This window comes from Propithecus coquereli, unplaced genomic scaffold, assembly GCF_000956105.1.
Source record: "Propithecus coquereli isolate 6110/MARCELLA unplaced genomic scaffold, Pcoq_1.0 Scaffold153, whole genome shotgun sequence".
NCBI lineage: Eukaryota > Metazoa > Chordata > Mammalia > Primates > Indriidae > Propithecus > Propithecus coquereli.
This window is the reverse complement of record NW_012139747.1, coordinates 5,455,652-5,475,087: the sequence shown is the minus strand read 5'-3', so window position 1 is coordinate 5,475,087 and position 19,436 is coordinate 5,455,652.

Genomic DNA, 19,436 nt, shown 5'->3' with positions numbered 1-19,436 from the left:
GGACATATTTGAAACATGGACTTGGGGGCGGGGAACCAAAGGCAACACACGTAACCTAAACATCTGTACACCCATAATTTGCTAAAATAAAAAAAAAAAAAAGGAAAAAAAAATACGCCCTCTGAAACAATTTTTGCATCAAAAATGAAATCAAAATTAATATTATTGTATGTTTAGAAAAGTGGTAGTAAAATAATTTAGATCTGTTATATGAATAAATATGGATATGGTTATAAGGTTAGATATGATATAGATACAAATGTAGCTATATATCAGAACCTATGGTATACAGCTGAAGCAGTGCTCAGGGAAAAATTTATAGTTAAATACCTAAACAAGAAAAAGAATAAAATTAATTAGGAATCCTATTTTAACAAGTTAAAAAAATACATAATACTAAGAAAATCAGAATGAAGAAATTAATAACATTAAAGTAATGAATTCAAAAATATAAAACATAAATAAATTTTAAAACTGATTTTTCTTTTGGAAAAGAACATAAAATAGACAAACCATTAGCTACCCCCATGCAGAAAGAAAATGAGAATGTACAAATATTCAAAATAAAAAATAAGAGCAGGTAAATAATACAAACGTGAGGACATTTAAAGAATCCTAAGAGATTACTTTGTTCAACTCTAAAATATAGATGAAACTTATACTTCTCTAGAAAATATAAATTATTAAAAGTGACCCCAAAAAAGTAAAAAATCTAAACAGACTACATGCCATGGAAACAATTGAGAAAAACATCAAAGAAACATGTCACCCAAAAACAAAAAACAAAAAAGGTTCAAGGCTCTGGTCTTTTCACAGAGGAATTCTACCAAACCATCAAAGACTAGATACCTCAACATGTATGTGAACTGTTTGAAATCATTGAAAAAGTAGTGAAAATTCTAAATTCTACTTACAAATAACAGTGATGCCAAAACTCAATGCATAAACCCGAATAAAATATTACCATATTGAAGCTGGGAGCCATTTAAAGAGCAATGCCATAAGGATAAGTAGTGTTTACTCCAAGAATTCAAGGTTGTTTCAATCGTAGGAGATTTATTATTATATCTCAAAATATTAATAGATCAAAAGAAAAATATGACTATCTGTGATACTGAAAAACATTTAACAAAGTTCAATATCCATTCTTATTAACAAGCAAACAACCTCCTAATTAAATGAGATTAGAAGACTACATCCTTAATATTATTATCCATCTCATACAAACATAGAAATTTCCTATTTCATGGGAAAATGATAAAAGTGAGACAAGGCAAAGATGTACACAGTCACTGATGCTATTTAACATTGCTCGGTAGGTCCTGGCCGTTACACTGAGACAAGAGAAAGAAATAAATTGATATAGTTTGGATATTTATCCCCTCCAACTCTCATGCTGAAAATTGATCCCCAATGTTGGAGATGAGGCCTGGTGGGAGGCTTTTGGGTCATGGGGCAAATCTTTCATGAATGGCTTGGTGCCGTTCTACTAAAAAGACCTCTGCATCTCCTACTCACTCTCTTGCTTCCTTCCTCTCTCTTCTTCCTCAATGAGTGGAGGCTCCCTGAACCCCTCACCTGAAGCGGATGCTGGCAACATACTTCTTGTACAGCCTGAAGAACTGTGAGCCAAATAAACCTCTTTTCTTTGTAAATTACCCAGCCTCAGGTATTTCCTTTATAGCAATGCAAATGAACTAAGACAGAGATGTTTTAAAATTGGTGAGGAGGTGGTGAAATTATTATGAATTGCATATGATAGGGTCTATATACCTAGAAAACCCAAGAGAAAAAACTGGAAAATTTTCAGAACCAGAACCAGAATTCGGTAAGCTGCCTGGGTGCACATTAATATACAAAAATCAACACTCTGCCCCTACACAAACAACACCAAACGGAAATAATGAGGAAGAAAACTATTCCAATTAAAATATTAATATATGCTAAGTATAGAAGAAATAATGTATACCAATAAACAACAAATGTATAACACTTACATGACGAGAACTTAGATGAGAGTATGAAAAAATGTACACTGTCTTTTGAGACAGAAAGGATTGGTAACATATTTTCATTCATTAAAAAATACCAAAGGATTTTTTTAAATGAATGAATTTTAAATTATTTAAAGCTTATTCCAAAGTTTATATAAAAAATAAGCAAAGTAACCAGAACATGAATGAAGGAGAACTAGTTGAGCCAGATATTAAAATGTATTTTGTGGGTATAATACAGCCCTCAAATACAGGACCCCAGGGAAATGGAAAATAGAGTTGCAAAGTAAACCCAAACTGCACTGACAGCTGGTGTTTGATAAAGATGATTCCGCATATCAATTGGGAAAGACGAATTATCTATCGAACAGTGCAGAAACAACTAAGCAGCTTCTGGGTGTAGATACATATTTGCATCTCTGCCTGTGCTAAATAAATTTTGGAAAGTTGAAAAATGTAAATGTAGAAACAAAGGCCCCAAAGCACTAAACTAAAACATGGGAGATTTTACATAGTCTTAAAATGGAGATAGTCCTTTTAAGCATAAAGAAATAAAGAAAAGAAGGAACGGAGAGAAGAGAGTGTTAGGGGTCAGAGGGAAGGAGAGGCCAGAGGAGGCGGGAGGTCATAAAAACTGCAATTTCAGCATCACAAAAATATTCTTTAAAAAGTCAAAATGCAAATGATGATCTCTTAAAAAAACACATAGCAGCACATATCACAGGTAGAGCTAACTTCCTTAATATATAAAAGGAGATGCTACAAATCAAGTTGATAAGGGAGCAACAACCCACAGAAAAAATAAAGGAACATGAACAAAAGGTTAGGAAACCTTAATCATAGGAAATGATGTTCAAACTCATTCACAATAACAAAATTTCAAATTAACCTACAATGAAATTCCATCTTTTAATTTATCAGATTGGTAAAGTCAACAACTTTGATAACAGGTTTGAGGAAGGCGTGGAGAAGCAGGTGTGTTGGTGGACATGCGAGTGAGGACAATACCTATGGAGGGCACGCTGGCTGTGTCTACTGAAACTGAAAAGGTGCGTTCCCATTTGCTCAGAAAAATTAATGCTGAAAATTCATCTTCAAATATTTCACAGGTACACAAAATGACAAGTGTGCAAGAATACGAATTGCAGCATTGCTTATAATTGTGAAACAACATAAATATTTATCAACAGAGGCAGATCCAATAAATGAGCATTTATCTACATAGTGGAAGACTACGCCAGCATTACAGAGACAAACCAGGACTGAATAAAAGGAGGTAATAGGACCTCCAAGATCTATTGCTAATTGACAAAGAGTAAGATGTATGATGGTGTATGCCATTTGGGTAAAACATGTAGTGGATACATATACATGTATATTTAAAGTTTAGCTGGAAGAATACACAAGAAGCTACTAATAATGGCTGTCTCCAGGGAAGAAGACTAGATTGATAGAAGACAGGGTGGGAAATAGTTTCACTATCCCCTGTATAACATTTTGCACTTTTTGTATTTGTTCCATGCACATATGTTACCTACTAAGAACATTGTTTTAATTAAAAAAAACCAAAAAAGCAAATTATATTCAAACTGTTTGAATATGTGCTTTTCGTCTAAGTAGGAAAGTGGCTGCTGGTGTCAAGTAGAAGGTGGAGGGTGGGAATAATTAATGCTGCCGTCCTCCTCCAGGCCAGACAAATGTTTCAAACAGAAAACACATTTCAAGCTGAGAAGACCCTTTTATTTACTTGCTTCTGAATTGAAAATGATGCCTTCAATTATCGCTCTAACTGTAAACACCATCAGCTGCTCTAAAAATATTTTCTGAGTAAATGCCACTTGTACCTTCTGGCATGTACTCAAAGCATTTTTTAAAGCAGCTGGGAATCTTGTTAGCAAAGCTCTGGATTAGGGAGCGATAGGAGAAAACAGCAAAAGAAGTAGAGGCTCGAATTCTGGAAACATCACAAAGGAGAGAAATCAGCTAACAAGAGAGGCTGTAATAAATTCTTCCCCTATAGCCAAAAAATTCTTGCTGAGCCTCAAACACAGATGAGACAGACGCCACGTATTTCAGTGGGTTCAATGATGTGTATGAGTATTCTTGCCTTCAAGGAATATGGGGCTAAGGTAAGACCAGAAGTAACTAGAATATTAGGAAGAGCAGGAGAAAATTTTATCACAATTTTAAATATTACAAAAGAAACCCTTTTGAAGAGCAAGGAGGAAGATTGAGGTCTACCAATCAAATTAAACATTCTGCTGTGACAATTTTGTACACCAGAAAAAAATGATAGTGTCATTTTAAAAAAGGAAGTCAGCCCGAGATTAACCAGAATGTACACAGAAGAGAAACAGATGAACTGCTGCCAACCTCAGGCTTCCCTTTCAACCTCTAAGTTATAAATTCCCTTACACACACCTCTAAGTTATAAATTCCCCTCCACTTTCAAAATCAACAATCCCCAAATTTCTACATCATTGGAACCAGCTTAAGAAGGAGCTTGCCACTGAAACCTTTCCCCACCATCTCAACCCAAGCTGATTTCTCCTTCTTCTGTACACCACATGCATGAACATCCAATCATATTCTGCTGTTTGTATGAGTTATCATCCCTTTTGCATTATAGGATGTTCAATGAGATTGTCTTATCCTGCATTTTATTTGAATAGTTGCTCAATAGGTAATTGAGTTCAACTGTCATTTAGTGAGGCCTTATGAAAACTGAACTCCGAAGGTGGCTGAGGTAGGTATGAGATGTTTTCTAAACTTATTTTAATGAATTCATCAATATACAGCTCCTATACATTTCAATCTGAGCGATTTCTATCCTAAAGACAAAATACCTATTTGGATGACCTTGAGTACCTTGAGTAACTGGTATTTTACTAACTGGTTTCCAAGGGTTAGATCATTTCATTTTCAAAATGCCCTCGAAAGGTAGGTGCTTTCAGAGTTTCACATCATCTATGAGTACAGTGAAGCTTGGAGAGCTTACGTCATAACGTGAACACGTGTTCTTTTACTTTGGCTATTCAGCATCTCTGCCCTCTCCCTGAGTTTAGGGAAGTCTCTGCTATATGAATTGAAACGGGGGGTTGACCCACAAAAGACTAAGGAGGTAGTAACAGCAGAATCATTTCTCTGGAAGGACCTTGGCATGGTCACTTAGTTTTCCTTAAAAGAAAATAATTTTAAATTGTATGCCATTCTTAAATAACCATAATTATTTCCTAATGGGATGAGTGTCCTATTGGACACACCGCAACTTCTCAATTCTCAGAATCGGATTGGACATTACCACGCTCATTTCCTGTTCTACTGGGATTTTCTTGTAGGGCTTGTTTGTTAACTTCCAAAATTGTACTATTTTTTTCAAAACTGTAATGTCATCAAAAATAATGTTGCATGATCCTTAATCTAATAGTTTATGATGTGTCTCACAGATATGACTATATTTTCCTTGAATTTTTAAAATTTCACTTTCAACACAACAGTTCTGAGCCAAGGAGTTAATAATCTGATTTACCTATGATTATTATTATGCCCAATAAGGATATATGTCAGTTATTTTTTAAAGTATTTTTAGAGCAGTTTTAGGTTCACAGCAATATTGAGAGCAAGGTACATAGATATCCTGTATACCCTCTGCCTCCACCCTTGCATGACCTCCCCCATTATCAACATCCCCCACCAGAATGGTACATTTGTTATAATCAATGAACTTCTATATCATTGTACATTTGTACAACCCGTAGACTATACGCCACCAAGAGAGAACACTAATGCGTTGAACTATGGATAAACTAAGGACTTTGAGTGATAATGATGTGTCAGTATAGTTGCATAAGTTGTAACAAATGTACAACTCAGTTATTTTCTAGTAAGATATATTTTACATGGTGTAAAGTTCATTCTTTTTGTGTACAATTCTTTGAGTTTTGACAAACACATAAAGTCATGCAACCACGACTATAACAAGGTATAGAAGAGTTCCGTCATTTCCAAAAATTCCCCTATCTCTGTTCGCAGTCAACCTCTCTCCCCTGTTTCCATTCCCTGGCAATCAATAATCTGTTTTCAATCTTTATAGTTTCCCTTTTACAAAATGTAAAGTAAGTGGATTCATACAAGATATAGCCTTGTGAGCCTACTTCTTTCACTTTGCACAATACATTTGAGATTCATTTATGCCATTGCATGTAGAAGGACTTAGTTCTTTTATATCGACTGTATGGATATACCACAATTTGTTTCTCCATTCTTTAGTTGAGGGACACTGGAGTTTTTTCTAGTTATGGCAATTATCAATGAGCCTTCTATAAAAATTTGCATAACTCAAAATGGATCATAGATCTAACTGTAAAATCAAAAACTATAAAACTTCTAGGAAAAGTCTTTATGACTCTAGTTGATCAAATATTTCCTAGATATAATGCAAAAAACAGGATCCATAAAAGAACAAATCGATACATTGAACTTCACCAAAATTTAAAACTTCTGCTTTGTGAAAAACACAGTTAAGAGAATGAAGAGACAAGCCACAGACTGGGAGAAAATATTTGTAAATAGCATATCTGATAAAAGACTTAGATATAGACTATATAAAGAACCCTCCAAACTCAATAATAGTAAAACAATCCAATTTTTAAATGGGAAGAAGATTTAAATAGACACTTGATTGAAGAAGATATACAATAGCAAAAAAAACATATGGAAAGATGCTTAGGATCATCAGTCTTCAGGGAAACGCAACTTAAAGCCACAACTAGCTGTCATTAAACACTTATAAGAATGGAAAACAAAACAAGACAAGACAAAGCCTGAAAGTACCAAGCACTAGAGAGAAAGCAGAGCAACTGGAACTCTCATAATTGCTGGTGGGAATGTAAAATGTGTGGTCATTTTGGAAAACAATTTGGCAGTTTCTTATAATGTTAAATAGACATTTACATAATGCAGAAATCTCATTCCTAGCTAGTTAGCCAAATGAAATGAAAATGATGTTGGCACAAAAACCTGATTGACATTTTGACATGACCACTCTGTGCTGCTGTGCTAGGTAGGAGTAGGGTGTGACAGGTGGATGGAGTCAAGCATAGAAGCAGGAAACCTGGATGTGGGCTAGTCCAATGACCCAGATGAGAGGTGATGGTGGCTCATATTAGGTTGGGAGCCATAAAGGAGAAGAGAGATCACATTCTGGACAGATTCTAATGATGGAACCAGGAGAATTTCCTAATGGACTGGACATGAGATGTGAGAAAAAGAAGAATGAAGAAGGGGAAAGATGGAGTGATACAACCAAAATGAGGAAAACCAGGTACGAGCTAGAGGAGGAGAGGAAGGAAAGAAGTTAATGGAGATATCTCAAAGAACTAAAAGTAGAACTACCATTTGATCCAGCAATGCTACTACTAGGTATTTACCCAAAGGGAAAAAAGGTATTCTATAAAAAATACAACTGTACTCAAATGTTTATAGCAGCACAATTCACAATTGCAAAGGCGTGGAAACAACCCAGTGCCCAATACAACCCAGTGCCCCAAACAACCCAATGCTCAATACGTAAGTGGATTAATAAAATGTGGTATATGTGTAACATGGAGTACTACTCAGCCATAAAAAAATGGTGAACTTGGATGGAACTGGAGAGCATTCTTCGAAGTGAAGTATCATGAGAATGGAAAAACAAACACCACATGTACTCACCACTAAATTGGAACTAACCAATCAACACTTATGTCCATATATGGAAAAACATTCATTGGGAATCAAGCGGAAGGGAGGGGGAAGAGGGGATACATAAATTCACACCTAACAGATACAATGCACACCATCTGGGTAATGGGCACACTTATAACTTTGACTCAAATGGTACAAAAACAATTTATGTAAGCAAAACATTTGTACCCCCATAATATTCTGAAATTAAAAGAAAAAGAAGTTCATTTTTAGACATGTTGCCTTGAGATTTCTCTTGCACATCCCAGTGGAGTAAAGTCAGCAATTGGATGTATCGATATGAGTCTGGGGTTCAGGCAAGAGGTCCAAGTGGACATATAAATGTGGGAGTTATAGCATCAAAGAGATAATATTTAAAACCATGAGACCACATGAGATGCCAAAGGTATTGAGGGCAGAGGGGGATGAGAAGAGGATCAAGGACTGAGCCCTGGAGCTCTCCAACTCTAGAGGTCTCCCTGCCACTGCCCATGACATCCATGGCACCACAGGCTCGGTGATAGCAGCCCCCCAACAGATGAGCTGGGAGCAGAACCTCAGCTATGGGTCTGCTACCTCGTTTCCCTGATCCTGTATGTTTTCCTTTACTGGCTTTCCAGACTTTCCATCTGTCGTCTTTCCAATTAATTCTTTCTATGCCTAAGTAAGCCAGAGTCTTAGCTGCTTATAACCCCAAACCCTAAGCCAAGCCAAGAAATTCATCCAAGTTTATGCGGTTAGTAAATAATGAGGCCAGAACTGGAACAAATTGTCTAGCATCAAAAAAAAAACTTGCTTTTAACTGCTAGATGTGTACTTATCCTGTCATACATAGATCCCCTTACTTGTAAACATCTAAATTTTAGAGTAAAATTCCCCAAATAAGTGTTTATTATTATTAGATTATTTTCATAATAAGCTAATGCACTTTTTAAACTTCAGCACAAATGTACTAATTTGGCTTTAGAGATATAATGGGATCGAACTGAAATATGATATGATAAAAGTTCCAGGCATATCTGTAGGTTTCAAATTATTTTATAGATAGGGCTATTATCTCTAAAATAGCATGGAACTTAAAAGAAATTCACATGAAATATTTGGGTTGCCGCTTTTTACACATACAGTGATGTTAGAATTTGCAATTTAATGGATTTTATCTCAGACTTTCTTTTCTTATTCTGATGGCCTAATTATCTGTCCTATTTAGAGAGTGGCAGGATAATGCTAGGGAACAAGAAAGAAACCCAAGTTGATTGTTAAAATAATTGAAATTGTGGCTTGAAAAGTTAGTTATCTTTCCTTCTTTATAGTTCTCATGCAATGTCCTATTAGAAAATCCCGAGAGAGAGAAAAAGAAATTCCTGTACTTCTGCTACTCCCTTTAGTTAATCAAAATTCAATGCTATTTTTTTTTTAAAAAAATAAATGCCCACAGGCACTATGCAGAGGTGCTATTTCCTTTGCATACCTTCCCTCCTTATCCAGATGAAAGAATTAGGGCTATCTTGGGCATCTCATTTTAGAATCAAAAACAGCAGAAACATTTAGACCATAATACACAATGGTTCTAAATGATACATCAATAGCATTTATCTTCTCAGGGTGGATATAAGATTCCACAAGGCAGGTGTGTTTTGACGGTGCTGTGGTTTCTTTGTGGTTTCCACTGTGGTTGCTTTGTCCTGTTCGCCAAAGGAAAGCATTTATGTTCCGTAAATGAGAGAAAGTTCAAATTTTTGAGATCCTAGGATAATAAGTGGACCTTTGGATTTGCTAAACTAGCAAAGAAATAAACAAACAAAAACATCCAATCTGGGAACCACCTTCCCCTCTTGTGGATAAGATATTGCTGTAGGAAACTGATTTTGTTAATACATAGTTAGAAGCCTGTCAACAGGAGCACAGATCCTTAATCAATATGGGACCTGTGCTTTCTTGGACTTTCCAACAAGAGAAAAAATCAGGTTGAGTTGATAGCATACATTTAAATTTATTTCTTTCTAGTTGGATTTTCAAACTAGAATCCCAATATCCCCTCAGCTAGAAATGAAACAGGTTGGCACTAGGCCACCAAGCCTTGACACACAAAACTTCCTTAGGCCGAGTTTAACAGAAGTGGGTATTAGAAAAGACTTAAAGGCCAAAGAAATATCTTTTTGTGATGCTAACACACTTCAGAATACTAATCTTTGTAAGGTTCTTTTCACAGCACATAAACACTGTCTTTAAATGGCTAAAACCCTTCAGCATCAGTTAAACCCTTTATTGAGACACACCACATGGAAGCCCATCTGCAGGGCCTGCTCAGGGTATACAGATGGCCAAGAAGGAGAAGCCCCACTCTCCAGGAGCCTACAGTCCTGAGGGGAGGCTGACAAGTAAGCATATATTTTTAGAAGGAATAATAAGATAAGTAATTCACTAAAGGCAAGGTAAATTAGTCCAGAGAAAGGAACAAGTCAGTATCATAAGGGCATTGAGGAAGATTGCAGGAGAAAGAAAGCTTTGATCCTGAGTCTTGATATAAGTGGAGGAATTGTGAGGCTGTGTATTCATTCATTCACACATTCATTCATTCAACAAATATTTATTCAATGCCTACTAGGGACCGGGCACCATTATACTTGCGGGAATGCAGTGGTAACCAAGATAAAACCCTGCCCTCACAGGGGTTACATTCTAGTGAAGGAAGACCAAAATCAAACAAAGAAATATGGTTTCAGCCACCAGAAAGAGCTGTCTAAACAGCGAAGCAGGTCAAGGGGATACAGAGTAAGTGTGGGGGCTCAGAAAGCATCTCCTAGGAGCAGCATTTGGGATGGGGACTGGATGATGAGAAGAAGCTGCCGTGCAGCTTTCTAGGTGACAGTGAGGAAGTCGGGTTTTATTCCAAGTGAAGTGGAAAGCACTTGAGGGTTTTTAAGAACTGAGAAATGACATGAAAGGATTCATTTTTTCAGTGAATGTGATGGCAAACTGACCACAGGGAGGCAAGGAAGGAAGCAGAAGGACCAGATAGAAGGTGTGGATATAGTCCAGGCTGGAGATGCTGAGTTTGGTACGATACTGATGTGGGTAGAGGGGGTGTGGGGCAGATCTGGGGATGTGTTTTGCAAAGAGAGCAGACAGAACTTGCTCACGAATTGCATGTGGAGGGTAGGATGTTAAGAGGACACAGAGGTAACACTTGAGTTGTGTCGCTGAGCAAATGAAAGGTGTCTTTGACAAGAGCAGGGGAGCTGGAAGAAAGGCAGGAGGGAACGATTTGATCGAGAGTTGGCAGTGCCTATTAGATATCTAAGTATTGACTCTGTAATAATTCTATAACAAATTTCTATTTTGTGCTAGACACTTTTGTTTGAAACTTTGAGAATGGAAAAATGGAAAGCCAATATTTTAGGTTGAGAAAATACCTCCCAAAAATGGAACAGGCACAACTTGGGAACTGTAACTAATACAGTATGACTAATAAACAAAATATGCAAAAGAGTGCTGTGGTTGGTGGGAGTTAGGAGGATCTGTCAGAGCCAGATGTTAGGGGACCTTCAACACTGCTCTGTACTTTGAATATTGTGGAGAGGCACCAGATATTTTGGGGGTAGAAGAGTGGCACCCAAACACTATCAGTTTTACGACAATAACTGTTAGGAGAGTGTAAACAGATGATCTGGAGCAGAGATATACTTGAATCAGAAAGTTTTATAATGGCTCAGGAGAGACATAATAAAAGCTCCAGATCTGAGAGAGGTCTTAGAGATGGAAATGAAAGGAAAATGCATTTCAAAAAAAGATTCAGGAGATTCTACTCCTCAATAGATACCCAACAGAAACGCCTACATGTTTCCAAAAGCCAGAAATCCACGCAAATGCCAATCAACATCTGAAAAACAGAATTGAAAACTAAACTGTGGTATATGAAACAATGAAACACTCTATCACAACAAAATGAACCAGCCACTATGTGTACCGACTATTTAAACCACCAATTAAACATAATGTTAAATGAAATAAAAACAGACACAGAAGACCAAACGCCCTATAATTCTTCTTAGGTAAAGTTCAAAAACAGGGAAAACCAATCTACAGGATTAGAAGTCAGGATAGCAGTGAGCCTTGGGAAGGAGACAGTGCCTAGGAGAGGGGACAGGGTGTTTTCTGGAGTGATTGTTAAGGTTCCATTTCTCCATCTGGGAGCTGGTGACACAGGCATGTTCATTAACACTACTGTTATTTAACGCCGTGTGCCAGGGGTTCTTAATGGCATAAGTGAGCTCAGCATGGTGATGTGTGCACTTTTTTGTAGCTCAATTAAAATTTTACATTAAAGCAGTAAATTTCAAGGATGATTTTCACCCCTGAAAAGGATTTTGATACTTTTCAACTATTCAATGTGGATTGGGAAGTGTCGGGTCATGGAGGATTGAGAGCTCTCCAGGGAGAAAGCCTGTGTGGCGGGTTTCGTGGAAACATCATTCCCACCTCCCACTTTCTTAGGGCCTTAGAGATCTAGGCAAGTGGCCTCCTGGACTAGGCTGAGAAGTCTGGGACTTGACCAACAGGCTTAGAATGTGAGATAATACAGTTTGAACTTGAGGAAGGGATGTAAGAAGTACCAGGAAAGTGACAAATCGTCATGTTTCCACAAAACAATTATGAACATGTAACCTGATTAAGGAACATGGAATTAACTTTTTCTCTTTGTTCATTGGCCCAATCTTGTTTCAAACAGCAGAAATCAGCAACCATCCCACAGAGCCGGGGAGGGCTTCCCGGGCCTGGATCCGGGCACACTTCCACCACCCCACCCTCTCTCCAGGGTTACACTCGATCCCCAATGACTGTGTCACAATTTCTTTGAAAGACTTCAAAGAAATCTAAGACCTTTTTATTGCATAAAATTACAATATTTTCTTCAAGTGTCAGGGTTTGATAGAAGCAGGCTCGTCAGCTGCTGGCCTACTGAAGCTCACAGATAACGAGAACACACGTAAGTAATAATAATGACCTCACAGTTGTGATCCTCTCCACTGCTGAAATTCACACTGCAGCCTAAGCCCCTCTCCCTTCCCTTATGAAAAGAAAAGTAGCCCATCAGAGTCTCAAGCAGTGGAAGGTCCAGAGAGGGGTGGTGGGTGTGGTCTGCCCCAGGGGCAGACGTTGAGGGGTGCATTACCTGTAGAAGGATTCAAAAACAACACTCACCTGCTTCCATTCATCACCATGTGCCAGCGGTGCTAAGCAATGTCAGTAACACAATACTCTTCCCAGAAAAAAAATCCTTTTTGGTCTAAATTCTAAACAATTGTTGCAGTGACTATTGTGCTTGGGTAACATGCATGCAAACTTTCAAATAGCACATTTTCAAATTACTTATCCTTTAATAAACATGATATTCTACATGGAGGTTAATTCCACAAACTCCAGTTGTACCTACGGCTGCTTTCACACAAGGGCTCTGTTACATGTAGTTGTTTTGAGAACAAGCTCATAATGTTAGAGAGCCTTTGCAGCTTCCTTTGGCTGTCTGCTTTGAGCACAGATCACAAATATGACTCCCACAGCACTATACAAGTCTGAGTTAAACAAAATATTCAAAATAAACAAGAATAGCACAACCATGGTAAAGACAAAGAAATAATTCAAGTTACTTCAATTCTGTCATTTTGTCCTTGGAGTTTTTATTTGTGTTTGAAGTTTAAAACAGCAAAACTTCAGTGCACAAACTTCAGAATACAATTGCTTTGTTTTGTAAGGGTGACTCTTAGTTCATGCAGGAAACATTTTACTAGAGTTGAAAACTATTTTTTTAATTAAATGTTATTTTTCTTCTTTTAATTGTTAGTTGTTTTAAAATTAAAGACGAACTCTAAAATCATAAATATTAAATCAAGAGAATAATTCTCTTAATGATTATTATGTGGTTGTTATTGAAAATAATTATGTTGTGTAGATGAAGGGAGATGTTAAAAAACATTTTGTTCCAGCTTCAAATAATCTGGGTATGCCACTTCTTATAAGATAAAAAGTTTCCCACTGTTTTTTGAAAATAAAGCAAGTTGACAAATCATCCAGTTTTTCTAAAAAAAATAGACGAATGTGTGTGAGATGGACAATCTTTTTTTTTGTGGCTTTTAGAATATTCTCTAGTCCTGATCAGTGAATGGACCAAGGCAGGCTACTTACTGGTGGCAAATGTGTGCACATTTGTGTGCATGTATTAGGTGTACACAAATGCATCTTCATTGTGTCACCCAGTCACGTTTGTGTATTCATGGGCAGTGTTAAGAGCTAAGGTAACCAGCTCAATACCCCACAGCATTCTTCAGAGGCAAGAACAGTGACCCACGAGTCAGAAGACCCAGAGTTCTAGTCCTGACATACCACCACACCTACTGGCCATGTGACCTTGAGCAAAAGCAAGTCTTAGATGAATCTCCATCAAGTCAATGACCCTTTACATTATGAATGATCCCATTGGGTCCTAAAGAGATGCAGTATCATTTTAGAGCTGTCCCACCCAAGGGGTGAGAAGGTGAGGTATTTATCCTCAACTTCGTATCCATAATTAGCTGAGACCTACTTTGACAAGCATAAGTACCTGGCTTTTCCAGCCTGACCCTTGAATTAGCCAGGAAAAATACCGCGGCCAGAGTTTCTCAGGTGATTGCAGTCATGAGACACCAGGGTATACAGTAATGTGCACAATTAAACAATAGTATATAATGAGCAACTTTAGTTTGCAATGTCCCTAGCATTTATAACCCAGGTATAAGTCAGTATAAAGAATCAAGATAGTCACAAACTCTTTGCTACTCCTCCCATTAACAAGTCAAGTCTCATTCCCCTCCCTTTGAATCCAGGCTGCCCTTAGTGATTTGCCCAATACAATGTGGTGGGATTGATGTCCTGGTACTTAATGAGCTAAGTCATAAGAATCCATGCAGCTTCCACCCACCCTGTTAGAGTGCTCGCTCTGGGAGCCCTGAACCACCGTGGAAGAATCCTACTACCCTGAGACCACTTTTCAGGAGATGTCATGTGTAGGTACCCTATTCCAGGGTCCCAGCTGAGCTCAGCCTTCTGAAGGGCCAGATGCATGAGTGAAGCTATCTCAGACCCTCCAGACTAGCCCTTCTGCTAGATGAATACTAGCAAGTGACTTAAGTCAATGCCACGTGGAACAGAGAATGGCCCAGCCAAGCCCCTGCTGAACTCCTGACCTAATAAATCATGAGATATGAGTTTGTTGTTTGAAGCCATCCATTTTGGGAATTAATTCTTACCCAACGATAAATAATTAGAATCACCCAAACCACAAATCTGGTGGAATGCTGGTCTCTGGCATCTATTTAGAGTCAACCGACTTCAGAAAGCTTCCTTTGCAACCCCAATTCCATTCTTTATTATCTGAAAATAAAGACAGGTTGTAGTTCAATTTTTCTTACTTTCAAAAACAATGAACATTAGCCCCAGCTGTGTCATTGAGCTTCCATTTAGGAGAGTAATACATGGTACTTTTTTCTCTGTTATTAAGCTTAGGTTGGGGTTTTGTTTAACAGGCTGGCCTCTGAAGAGTTAGTTTCATATTTCCTCTCTGTGACTCATTTAATAGACAAATAGGAAGAGGTACACAGAAACAGTTTGCCTGTCTCACAATCACTCATGTTATCCATTGCTTCCTGAGCTGACTCATTTAACTTCGCATACAAATATTAATATAATAAAACTGTCCTAGTCGGCATTGGGTGTGCCTGAATATCAGGAAGAATGCTCTTTATGTCTCAATCCACTAAAGAGACTTAAAAGTTCTTTTTCTTTTTATTAATGCAGATTTCAGGTAATTTTTAATTTGTAGACAAAGGTACATCCTTGGACATTAAGAGAGTTTCCAGTTCATTTTCCACTCTTCTTGCTATGCCTGAAGTAAAAGCAATAGAAATAACAACAACAATGACAAAATTAAGAGTGGTAGACTCTTACACAGAAATTCATCTTCATCTTAGACCCACGGGAAGAAGCAGCATTATCCCCACATGGCAGCCCAGAGTTTCAAAGGTTTACTAACTCATCCTGGATAACACATAAGTGACAAAACCAAGTATTAAACCCAGATCTCTTAATGTTCAGGCTTTTTTCACTACACTGTGATGGTTCTCAACCCCTGAAGAAAGATCGAATGTCAGAATTTAAGGGGTATCTTTTCACCAGGCAGTTGGATAATGGTGTCTCCAACAGTGATTTTCAGATAAAACCCAAACTGCATCTCTCTCTCTCCTCTAGGTGACCAGATGAGAGACAATTTTGCCAAATCTTGCCCGAGCGGTAGCATTGCTTGCTCTGTATTATAAATTTCGGCCTATTTCCACGTCATCTTTTACATACACTTGTAAGCACCTCACCAGTTCATTGTTATATTAATCATTCTATCACCAGTGCATGCTATAAGAGAATTGGCTTTGAGTGTGAGCAAATACATAAATCAGTCAATAACTCACTGTTCCCTAGGACATCAGTTGGTGGGAAAGACATGGATTATGGATCAGCACCCTGGAAAAGAGTTCAATTCATACCTCTTCCCTAGAACAGGAAAACCTAAACATTTGAAACTTCGGGTTCAGGAAATTCTGACTTTGTTTTCAGTTCAACTCAATGGTCACTTGAGTTGTTGACACTTGCTCTGTGCTAGACTTCCATGATCATACGAAGGCGACATTGCCAGAGCCACATCCCCGGGCTTCTCATTGCCGGTGATTCCCCTGGCCCACTTCTCTTGTCTTTATACTTTGTCCTAAGTAATCTCATCCAATCCTGTCACCTAAACACCATCTATATGCTGACAGCTCTCAAATATATATTCCCAGCAGAGGCTTCTTTTCTGGGTTCTTGACTCTTGCATCCAAGTAATTAGAGGTGAGAATGCCCAAACAACTTGCAATGGGAGCATGAAGAAGGGAAATATTATTTCCAAATCAGAGGGAGATGTAGATCGAAGACAGTTTCCTGGAGGAAAACATAATAGTGGAGATAGGATTTGAAAAGGCAAGAAAGGGAGAGGATGGTGCCCTGGGAGCAGAGTATCATGGGGCCAAATTAGGCAAACCAGGTAGAAGTTCAGGCAACTCTGGGCACAGTAAAGAAAGTACTGCAAAGTGGTAGGATGAGACTAGAGAGGCCAGTGGGGACAGAATGTCAGACAAAGCGGTTTCAAGTTTCTTCTGTAGGGTGTCAAGATCCACCACAGATTCTTTAGCACGAAAGCATCATTATCACATCTGGGTTTGAGTAGGTTACAGCAGGTATCGGGAGGAAGGATGGAGTGAAGAGAAGGGTGGTCTGGGATCAGCAGAAGGGGCCTGGTGACAGGGCAGAGGTACTATAGTAAAGCAGCATAAGGGACATCCCGAAGGAATGGCCACTGAAAGACAGGTGGCAACCACGGAAGCTGTCAGATGGCTTCTAAGTTTTGAGCCTCGATGACTAGATAGACGCGTTGTGAAACCACTGCTCAAGATACGGGTAGCAAGATATCCTTCAAAAGGAGTGCCCTGCCAGAGAGTACATTTTTGTGATCCTCATTGCTATTTTTTGTTCCTTCATGAGAAAAGTTGCCAGTTATATCTTAATATAGGCTGTGGCAGAAAATCTTGAAACAGAGCTTCTCTGTTACACTCTCACACACACAGAGTTATGAAATTATAGCATTATATAATCTTGTAAATTCAAATCTCGCTCCCAAGGGCACTGCTGTGCCATGTTGGGAACCCAGAGCAACCACTCCCACATCCCTTTCGGATCAGTGCTCAGTATAGCCCATCAGTCCTGTCTTGCTTTGACCTTTATTCCTGGGTCTCTGTTACAGTTCCTAGTCCATGAGTTTGAGCCTGTCATTCTGGTCTACACTGACTGGTGCTGCGATATGGAATTTGAGGAAGGAGGAGTTCCTCCTACCCCAGGAGGCCCTGTACTCCTTCTGTGAGCTCTGAATTTCCCCCTACTGAGCAGCACTGCATACCAAGTGAGGCAAGTTTTTCTCAAAATTTATAAAAGAGAAAATCATAAAAGTTCTCCAAGGATTATGAAATTCTTTCTAACCTCCCTAAATTAAAAAAAAAAAACTCAAAAATTACTTGACCTCTCTACTTGCAGAGAGAGTAACGGTAGAAAGTCAAGAACATGTCCACCCTTCTAGCTACTCCAGTGGACAATGGCTATGACAGAATCCTATCAAGATCCCAGGGGCTCTTTAAGAGGCGACGTCTCCAGGTTAGATTCAGGTGAGAAGACATCAAGCTAACTAGGCCTGTAGAGCTCTTAGTGGACAGGAAATGACCTCCAGGGACAACCTCATTGGCACCAAAAGTCATTCCCCTTTTTGGGGCCAATGCTATCCAGCAGAGAGACTGAAATCTGTTCCTTAATCATCTAATCTCTGGGGTGGTCCATTGCCATGCACCCCTTATTCTTCTCATCAAACGCACCCAAGCACCACCATGTTCTTAAAGTGAGATAGGGCAGACCATAACCTGCACCCTCCATGGACTCAGATATTGCTCAATACGTAAAGTGAGGCATAGGGAGCATTGGAGGGGAATAAACTAGACTTCTGGACTTTCTTCCTTTATTCTACACAGGTAAAGTAGTCAAGTAATGTTCCCAAGTTTATGGCTAATAAATGACGGAGCTGGGATTCAAGCCCTGATTTGTCTGACTGCCACACCATACAGCCTCACTATTGTGTCTTGTGTCTCTGTATTCTGAGCACCTAGCATGTATTCCAGTACAATGCAGGCATACACTAAAAGGTTACCAAATGAACAAAAGAATGACAGTAAATCCAATGTCCTTGCTTTATTACTTAATGCAGTCCTGCTAAGTGAGTCAACAGCAAAACCATGAGTAAGGTCTGTGGATGTTTTGAGTGAAGTTCCATCAACTGCTCCTGCCTGTTTCAAAGAGAGACCCAAAAGAATGTGCCACAAAACTTTCAATGTAACCATGAAGTAGGAGAAAGATCACTGGATAATAAATTATAACTCTAGAGTTTTGAGTCAAGTCTTAATCCTTGAAGGAAACTCATGACTCCTCTGGGATTTGAATTTATTACCTAGACGAACATCACAGTCTCTACAAGTTCGGGAGTTCTATGGACCTTAAATGCTGAAGTTCTCAGTTAACTGGAATTTTTGTGGCAATCCATCATGATGAGAAAGAGAAAATGGGTGACCTAAATACACAGATCTGGAATTTTGTTAAAATAGTCTTACATGCAAAGGGGTATATTGGATCCCATAGATAATTCTTAAGTTTCACAACATCAAGACCACTCTACTCCAATTGCATGGACAATGGATGGCACACCACCATGGCATTCGGAATGGCACCACATAAGTCCATGAGGACCTTTTCCAAAGGGATGGAATTTCAATGGGATGAAATCCTTGCGAGAGACAGTTTGTGGCACTGCCATGACACAAAGAGACAGATACTTCACACACATTGTTGGAACCAACATAAAGAATGAACGAGGTGTTTTTTGTAACTAATCTCAAGGTACATGATGTAAAACATTGTATCATGAAAATTGTTTTTCAACCTGTAACTTCCATATAAATATAAGCTAATAATAACAGCAGTAACAAATATCAGGAAATTCAATTAACTTGAACACTCTCTACTCAAATGTTCTAGTTAATCAAGGTCTTTTTGAACTTCCTT